The 9237-nt window shown below is 48.3% G+C and overlaps 1 protein-coding gene across 1 annotated transcript in view; it reads right to left on the bottom strand.

Annotated features, from left to right (window-relative positions):
- The window catches only part of LOC141576639 (uncharacterized), a 30475-nt gene extending 21455 nt beyond the window's left edge, over positions 1 to 9020 (bottom strand). The window contains exons 1-2 of the mRNA XM_074360108.1: positions 9009 to 9020; positions 6219 to 6264 (exon numbers count right to left, since the gene is read on the bottom strand). The gene's annotated coding sequence lies outside the window, so the exon portion shown is untranslated. The remainder of the gene's footprint in view (positions 1 to 6218; positions 6265 to 9008) is intronic.
- Positions 9021 to 9237: the final 217 nt, after the last annotated feature.

Below are 9237 nucleotides of genomic sequence, written 5' to 3'. Positions count from 1 at the left end.
CCGAGGGCGCATCGCCCCCCACCCAGCGTGCCCCGTTCAGGCCTACGGAAGCCCTCCGACGTGTACGCCAGCGCTCGGCTGGGCAGGAGGGGTCTGCGGTAGGGGTAAGCAGCGGGCCAAGAAGCGAGCGCTCGCGGTCGGGACCGGGGAGAACCCGTGCGTGCCACCTCGCGAGGAGACGCACCCAAGACCGCGTGGGGACGGGACAGACGCCCGCCCCCCACCGGCACATCACCCGGCCCCACCACGATCGCTCCCACGCCCGGGCGCGAACCCCGCTGAGGGGGACCCACCCGGCGTGCGCCCGGCCACGTCAGTCCCCCCCCCGGTACAGGGTGAGGACTGACGTTCAGGAGGCGGCCCCGGCCCCACCGAGGGTGGGGAGCGGCCACGCCTCGCTTACCGTCTCGACCCCTCCCCCACGCCTCAAGAGAGGCGCTCGGGAGACACGACCACCGCAGGGGTTACCCGAGAGGACTCGCTGGGGACGGGAAGCGATGCCGCCGCTCGGCCTCGGGCACCTGAGGGACAACCTGGAGCGCTCCAGGGGCACCGCAGAGGACCAAGGCGAGACACGCTCACACCCCGACGAGGGGGTACGTGGCGTGGCGGCGGGGCAGCCCTCCCCCCGCCGCGGGGGAGGGCCGCTCGCGAGACAGGACGCCGAGCAGGCGAGGAGGCGAGAGTGTCTGCCGCGTCACAAGACCCCGGCCCCGCCGACACCACAAGGCACGGGAGACCGAGGTCGGGCCGGAGTCCGCACCCCTGCCTTCCCCCCGCCACCCACGGGCGGCAGAGGAGAGGCGAGGGGCCCGCAGGCAGAACGAGAAGAGAAGCCACGTTCGCCATGAACGTCCCCGTCCCTCGTCTGGCGCGGCTTAGGCCCGGCCCGGGGGAGCATGACTTCACCACATCGATCAGGTGAGTGAGTGAGCGAGCGAGCGAGCGAGCCAGCCATGTGGGGCAGGGAGGCCCCAGAGGGGAGGGCCCGGCGAGGACAACCACCAGAGGGGCCTGCTTCAGCCTCGCCAGGCGCCACCCACTCCTCAGTCCTCTCCGAGGAGAGCGGCCAACGACCCCAGGCGGGGAATGCCTGACACGCGGCACGGAGCCTACGGGGGTGGGGTCGTGCCGGCCACCACCGGGTGCCTGCGGCGGGGAGCGCACGGGGTAAAAGACCCACGCCGCCACCTCACCCCACCGCCCTCGGGCCACCAGAGACCGGAGGTGGCACCACGGGCCACGTCAGCCGGACGCACACACGAGAGCCGGCGCGCAGGCCCGGGCGGGCGGCTCAAGTGTCAGAAGCGGAGTCGGCTACCAGGCCAGGGCTCACGCAGAGAGAAGCCCAGAGCCCCGCACGCGTCCGGAGACCCAACACTCGGTGACAGACACCGAGGAAGACCGTGTCAGCACCTATCTGCTGGCAGAAAATGCCCAACACGACAGGAAAAATGACAGCGCCCAGAAACGGGGCGGGTCCACGATTTGCAAGGGGGGACCCCGGGACCTCGGTCCGGCCACCTGCCCCCAGCCCTACCCCCATAAATGGCAGCCCCGAAGCTCTCGGGGGCCATCTGATCGACCGGGGTGGGGGGGTTGGTAGGGGGAGGGGAGAGGGGAGAGGGGAGGGGGATTAGGAGGAGGCTTAGGAGGAGAAGTGGGAATGGGAATGGGAATGGGAATGGGAAGGGACGAGAGGGAGACGGGATCAGGCCGGGGACGCCCTGCCCTTTTCTCGCCCGCGTGGCCGGGGACTCGGGGAGATGCCACAGAGGCGCCTCCGACGAGAGGGCCCCCCACGAGGGACCGCTCCCGAGCACCGGGCCCCGGGCCGGGGAAAGCCTGCCTCCCCCACATCCCTCGCAGGACGCCCCCGTGCCGGTCCCCGAGTCCGGATGAAGTCTCGGTCCCTCCAACGCCACCGGAACCCACGCGGGCAGGCTTACGGGCCGGGGGGCACCCCCTCCCAGGCCTCCCGCGCCAACAGGGGCCGGCCCAGCCACGTCTCCGGATCCATCGGGACTCAGAAAACATTTCATCCAAGGAGGCGCCTCCGACGACCGGGAACCCCAGCGCGCCCGTCCCCGGCCTCACCGCACTGGGCCCGGGCCGCTCCTCGCCTCAGGAGCAGTCGTCCAAGGGACGCAGACGAGGGCCTGACCACCTAGCCGCCGGCGGCCCGGGCGCGGGACACTCTCTCCCTTTCCCCCGCGGCGGCAAGGCGCAGGCCGTGTCCGATCGGCTCGGGTCGGTCTCCGCGGCTGGAGGGGCACAGGCGGATGCTGGTCGACCAGGCCAGGCCACACGGCTTCCCCCGGCACACGAGATCCCGGGAGCGCGGCGACAGTCACCCCCTCATCATCCTGCGAGTCCAATCTGCGCCGAGAGCAGGACGCGCCCGCGGCTCAGCGCCACGGGGACTGTCACCGCCGGTGTCGCCAGCCTCCCCGAAGTCTGCCTCGGGCCCCGCCGCCGAGCCCCATCCCTTGCCGAGGTCGCCGACGCTCGGGAGAAGAGGGACAATCTCAGAGCGGCAGCCAGATGGCGCCCGACAACCGTCGCCAACGTCCCCGGAACCGATCCCGACCGCCGCCGGCCGCCCAAACGCCCGAGCTCGTCCCGGACTGAGGCGCCGGGCGGCCCCGTGGCGTCCGCCTCGGAGCCCGCTCACCCTCGTCACGGCACGGCACGGCACGGCACGGCACGACACGAGGCGACACGACGCGACGCGGCGCGACGCGACCCCGGCAACAGATCAGGGCGGGGAGGACGGAGGGAGCCGGGGTTTGGCAAGACACGGCCGGCCGGGCGGCTGCCGCGAAGGGGACGCGCTCCCCACGCGATTCCCCGGGCGGGGGAGATCACACGGACACGCCGGCGGGGCCGGGGCCCACGCCGCGGGTGGCCCAGAGCGACCAGGACGAGATCCCGGGTTCCCGGGTGGGAGGTTGGGAAGGGGAGGAGGGGAAGAGGGAGGGAAGGCGGGGGCTGGCAAACCGAAACCAGGCGAGCGCTCAGAGAACAACGCAGGAATCGGCTTTGGAGTCCGTCCTCTCGAATGCGGGAGGTCTTTCGAAAGCAGACAGGCAAAGCCCAGAAGCTAGAAAAGAAAGGATGAAGACCGCGAACCCCATCGAAGCGGAAAGAAAAATCGATCTCGGCACAGATCGCGACAAAGCCCAAAGACAACAAACGGGCGCCTGGGGAAAACGCACTCGCGGTCGGTCGTGAGAACACGGACGTCAGCACGGCTGACCACAACCGCAGGAAGGAGGAGGGAAAACAAAAAAATGCGGGCGGGGGTTCGGGGGGGCGAGTCGATAGCCACCCGCTCGGTAAATCGAGGTTCAGTGCATCTACACAGAGCAACACTGTGCATGCGCATCCGCGTGTCTGGGTGTGCGTGTGTGTGTCGGTGCGTGTGTTTGACACAGTCAACGTGGACAAGGAAACTGTAGCCCCATCCGAAAAAAAAAAAAAGAAAGAAAAGAAAGAAAGAAAAGAAAGAAAGGAAAGAAAGAAAGGAAAGAAAGAAAGGAAGAAAGGAAGAAAGAAAGAAAGGAAGAAAGAAAGAAAGAAAGAAAGAAAGAAAGAAAGAAAGAAAGAAAGAAAGAAAGAAAGAAAGAAAGAAAGAAAAAGAAAGAAAGAAAGAAAGAAAGAAAGAAAGAAAGAAAGAAAGAAAGAAAGAAAGAAAGAAAGAAAGAAAGAAAGAAAACATGAAAACAAACGACAAAACCCACCACCAAAGGGAAATCAAGTTGTAGAACTACTCTGGGGTTTAAAAACAAAAACAAAAACACCGTAGAAAAAGCACAACCGCAGCCCATCAGGGGTTCCTCTCCTCAACAGTCCAAGAACTCGGTCAACTCCACCTCCTAGAAGCCAGAAAACCAGGGATGAAACACGCGCAGGAGACCCAAACGGACGTTTTCAGTTTAAAAGAAAAAAAAAATAATTTTTTTCCTCCCCCAAATGGGGGAGGGGGCGAGGGGGAGGATGGAGCGTAGAACTCAGCGGCAGAGTGCCTGCCCAGCACGCGCAAGGTCCAGGGTTCGATCTTCAGGACTTCCGTTCAAGTCAATAAGGAAGTCGGTAAGTCAGGCAATCACTAAGTCAGGCAACAAACCAGCAAAAGAAACGAATTACCTCCCCTCCCCGAATAAACAAACAACCACCGAAAGCAACAACAGCAGCAAGAACCAAAAAAAAAAAAAAAAAAAAAAAAAAAAAAAAAAAGGCCTAAATAAATAAATAAATGTAAGTAAGTAAATAAATAAATAAATAAGTAAACAAACAAACACAATTTTAAAAAGGGGAAAACGCACGCATTTCCGTTTCTAAGAGATATCCGGACAGGCCCAGAACCTGGAATCTCGACAGCAAGTTCCAAAAACAAGCAGAAAGTGCCTGCTCCTGACGGAACACGTGATAGAGACCACCGTTCGAGATGGGGCCGGGTGGGCGGGCTGGCGGGCGGACACAGAGCTCTCGACTCATACCTGACAGAATCCGCTCTCCGACAGAAGACAGGAGGCAACACGAATTGAACAACCTTTTATTATAAAAACTCTTATAAAAGTGGCTATAGAGCAACGTATCTCAACATAGTAAAAGCTGCTTATGACAAAACTACAGCCAGTATAATACTCAATGGTGAAAATTTGAAAGCCTTCCCACTAAAATCTGGAACAAGAAAAGAATGTTGTGTCTCACCACTTCTATTCAATATAGCATTGGATGTTCTAGCCATAGCAATTAGACAAGGAAATTAAAACAGTTCTAAACTGGAAGAGAAGAGGTAAAATTGCATTATATATCAATGACATAATACTAAATATAGAAAACCCTAAAAGCTCCACACAAAGACTACTATAGCTGATAAAAGAAAGTGGCAAATTAGTAGGATACAAGATTAACATCCGTAAGTCAGAGGCATGTCTTTACACTAACAATGAAATATCAGAAAATGAAAGTAAATAAGTAATTCCTTTTAAGACTGTATCAAAAAAAAATAAAAAAACTTAAGAATAAATCTGACCAACAAAGTTAAAGACTTATACGTGGAGAATTACAAAATGCTAAGGAAATTAAAAGTATTTAAAGAAATGGAAAGATATCCCATATTCTTCGGATTGGAAAAATTAATATTGTTAAAATGACCATATACCCAAAGCAATCTACAGATTTACTGTGATTCCTATCAAATTACCCAGGACTTATTTCACAGAACTAGGACACATCATACTAAAATTTATATGGAATCAAAATAGACCCAGAGCTGCCTAAGCATTACTGAAGAAAAAGAACAAAGTTGGAGGAATAATCCTTCCAGGCTTCAGACAATACTACAAAGCTACACTAATCAAATCAGCATGGTAGTGGAACAAAAACAGGCATATGGATCAATGGAAGAGCATAGAGATCCCAGAAATCATTCCACAAACTTTTGGTCAAGTAATCTTTGACAAAGGAGGCAAGAACATACAACGGAATAAAGACAGTCTCTTCTGTCAGTGGTATTGGGAAAACTGAACAGCTGCATGTAAATCAATGAAGTTAGAATACTCCCTCACACCATACACAAAGACAAACTCTAAAAGACTTATAACTTTAACCTAAGACAAGGTACTATAAACCTCTTAGAGGAAATCATAGGCAAAACATTATCCCACATAAATCTCAGTAATGTTCTTCTGGATATTCTACCCAAGCAATTGAAATAGAAGCAAAAATAAACAAATGGGACCTATCTAATTAAACTTATAAGTTTTGTCACAGCAAAGTAAACCATAAACAAAACAAGAAGACTACCTACAGAATGGGAGAAAATATTTGTAAAAGATGAATTTGACAAGGGCTTAATCTCCAATATATATAAGCAGCTCATACAACTTTGTAAGAAAAAATCATAACCAATTAAAAAATGGGCAGAAGATCTAAGCAAGCAATTCTCCAAAGAAGACATACAAATGGACAAAAGGCACATGAAAAAATGCTCAATATCAGTAATTATCAGAGAAATGCAAGTTGAAAGTACAATGAGGTATCACCTCACAACTGTCTGAATGGTCATCATTCAAAAGTCCACAAAGAATAAATGCTGGAGAGGATTTGGAGGAAAAGGTATCCTCTATACCATTGGTGGGAATGTAGTTTGGTGCAGCCATTGTGGAAAACAGTATGAAGAGTTTTCAAAAGACTAAAAATACACTTACCATCTGATCCAGCAATCCCATTCCTGGGCTTATGTCCAGAGGAAACCTTCAATCAAAAAGATACATGCACCCCAATTTTCATAGCAGCACTATTTACAATAGACAAGACGTTGAAACAACCTAAATGTCCACTAACAGATAACTGGAAAGAAGTTGTGGTGTATTTATACAATAGAATACTACTCAGTCATAAAAAAAGAATACAATAATGCAATTTGCAGCAACTTGGATAAACCTGGAAAATGCCATTCTAAGTGAAGTTAATCAGAAAGAGAGAAACATTCCATATAATATCACTTAAATGTGGAATCAAAAAAAAAAAAAAAGGCTAACTTATTTACAAAACCAAAACAGACTTATTTACAACACCAAAACAGACTCACAGACATAGTAAACAAACTTATGGTTACCAAGTGGATAAGGATGTGGAAAGGGATAAATTAAAGTTTGAGATTTGCAGATACTAGTTACTGTACATAAAATAGATAAACAACAAGTTTATACTGTATAGCACAGGAAACTCTATTCAATATATTGTAGTAACTTATAGTTAAAATAATATGAAAATGAAGATATGTTGTTCCTATATTATTGAAGTATTGTGATGTACACCAGAAATTGACACAACATTGTAAACTCACTATACTTAAATAAAAGTATATTTTTAAAAATGGGCAGAAGACAGATATTTCTTCTAAATAGACATTTCTCCAAGGAAGACATACAGATGGCTAACAGGCACACGAAAAAATGCTCAATATCACTAATTATTAGGGAAATGCAAATCAAAACTACTATGAGGTTTCACCTATTACCAGTCAAATGGCCATCATTAAAAAGTCCACAAATGATAAACGCTGCAGAGGATGTGGTGAAAAGGGCACCCTCCTACACTGTTGGTGGGAATGTAAATTGGTGTACCCACTTTAAAGGACAATATGGAAGTTAATTTAAAAATTACTTGTTACCATGTGATCCAGCAATCCTACTCCTGGGCACATATCTAGAGAAAAATATAATTCAAAAAGACACAGGCACCCCAATGTTCACAGCAGTACTATTTACAACAGCCAAGACATAGAAACAACCTAAATGTCCATTGATAGATGACTGGATAAAAAATTGTGATAAATTTTTACAATGGAATCCTACTCAACTATATATATATATATATGTATATATATATATATATATATATATATATATATATATATATATATATATATATATATATATATATATATAAGTTGTAAATAATGTGTATATATAATATCATTTGCAGCAACATGGATGACCTGGAGATCATCATTATAAGTGAAGCAAGCCAGAAATAGAAAATTTCTACATTTATAAGTGGAATCTTAAAAAAAAAAAGACACAAATGAACTCACCTGCAAAACAGAAACAGACTGACAGACATTGAAAACAAACTTATGGTTCCCAGGGATGAAAGGGAGTGGTAAAGGATAAATTGGGAGTTTGAAATTTGCATATACTAACTACTATATATAAAACAAATAACAAGTTCATACTGTAAAGCACAGGGAACTATTCAATATCTTGCAGTGACCTATAATGAAAAGGAATATGAAGACAAAAATATGTATGTATATGTATATATATGACTGAAACATTATGAACACCACAAATTACACAACATTGTAAAATGACTATATTTCAATTAAAAAAATGCATAAACGTAATAAGAATAGCATATGAAATACAATTTAGGGACCTGTGGAAATTATTGAAGATCTGGAGAGACCAGCTTCAGTTAGATTAAGTCGAGAGGCTTCTATTACCTTTTCACAGATAGACTGAATGAAGATACAAATCAGACAATAGTAACTAATGTTTGGAGACCACAGAGAAAATGAAGAGGGGTTAGGCTGGGGCCACCGTTCAGTACAGAAGTCTCATGGGCTTCTGGCTTATGCTTCTGAATTGTATGTCCTATGCCTTTTAATGAACATCTGAGTTGTACAGAGATGAGAGAGGTTACACCTGCAGACCCTGAATTCACCGTGAAGCCTGTTTAGTCCTGCAGTATTCTGAGCATTGCTGGAAGGCTCTCTGTCATTTTAATAATATCAGATTTATCACTTTATTTATTGTGCATTTGCTATATAGAAGGCACTTTACATATAAACACACTGGAATTCTTTAAATTCCTAAATAATTGTTGAGTCGTTTCACAGATGAGAAACTTGAGGTTTCTATCAGGCTGATCTATCCACAGTTATAGTTAAGAATCAGCAGTTTGTTGACACTGTCTGCCTTATGCACTTAAAATTAGTGAAAAATACAGCTTTGTTACATGTTTTCAAAATTTATAATAACCAATAAAGAGTCATGAGTTTATCTGAGCATGTCCAGGGTATTTCACACTATACCTCATGTGATAATTTTGTCAATAAACATTTGTTGTTTTCCAGTGTCTATATATCCCTGATTGTATCTGAAGGTTATAAAAAAAGTCCGCACAGAAACAGCAAACAAGGTCTGAGCCAACTGTACACAAAGTCCCCTTGCCCAGCACCATCATGTCAACTCTCTGCACACAGAACTGGTCAGGGAAGCCCCATCAGAACCCGAGTATCTGTGAACTTTTACAAAATAGTGACCTGAATGAAGTGGTGTGGATTTCCATCAAGTATTACAGGCTTTTGTGGATTCATCCCAGAGAAAATTCTTCAGAGATGTGCTGCTAGAAAACTTCAGCCATCTGGTCTCAGTGAGTCTGTCAACAAAGACTTCTTTACTTAAGTATCCAGACAAGCTTCCACATACCTCAGACCTCAATCAGCCCCCATTCATGTCTGGTCAAAGCCACGGCAGCTGTCTGAAGGTGTTTACATCTAGTTTGTCCATCACTACACTGGTGCCTTCCTGATCATGATTCTTGTACTCAGTTCTTTCTTGTATTCAATCTCTAAGACACAAAACAGTGCTGGAAAGTCAGTGATTATTTCTTGCATGAATGAGTAAGTGGATTAAAGATTTACTAAGTAAGTGTAAT

This window comes from Camelus bactrianus, unplaced genomic scaffold, assembly GCF_048773025.1.
Source record: "Camelus bactrianus isolate YW-2024 breed Bactrian camel unplaced genomic scaffold, ASM4877302v1 HiC_scaffold_154, whole genome shotgun sequence".
NCBI lineage: Eukaryota > Metazoa > Chordata > Mammalia > Artiodactyla > Camelidae > Camelus > Camelus bactrianus.
The sequence above is the reverse complement of the archived record's forward strand: the minus strand, read 5'-3'. Positions and strand labels throughout refer to the sequence as shown.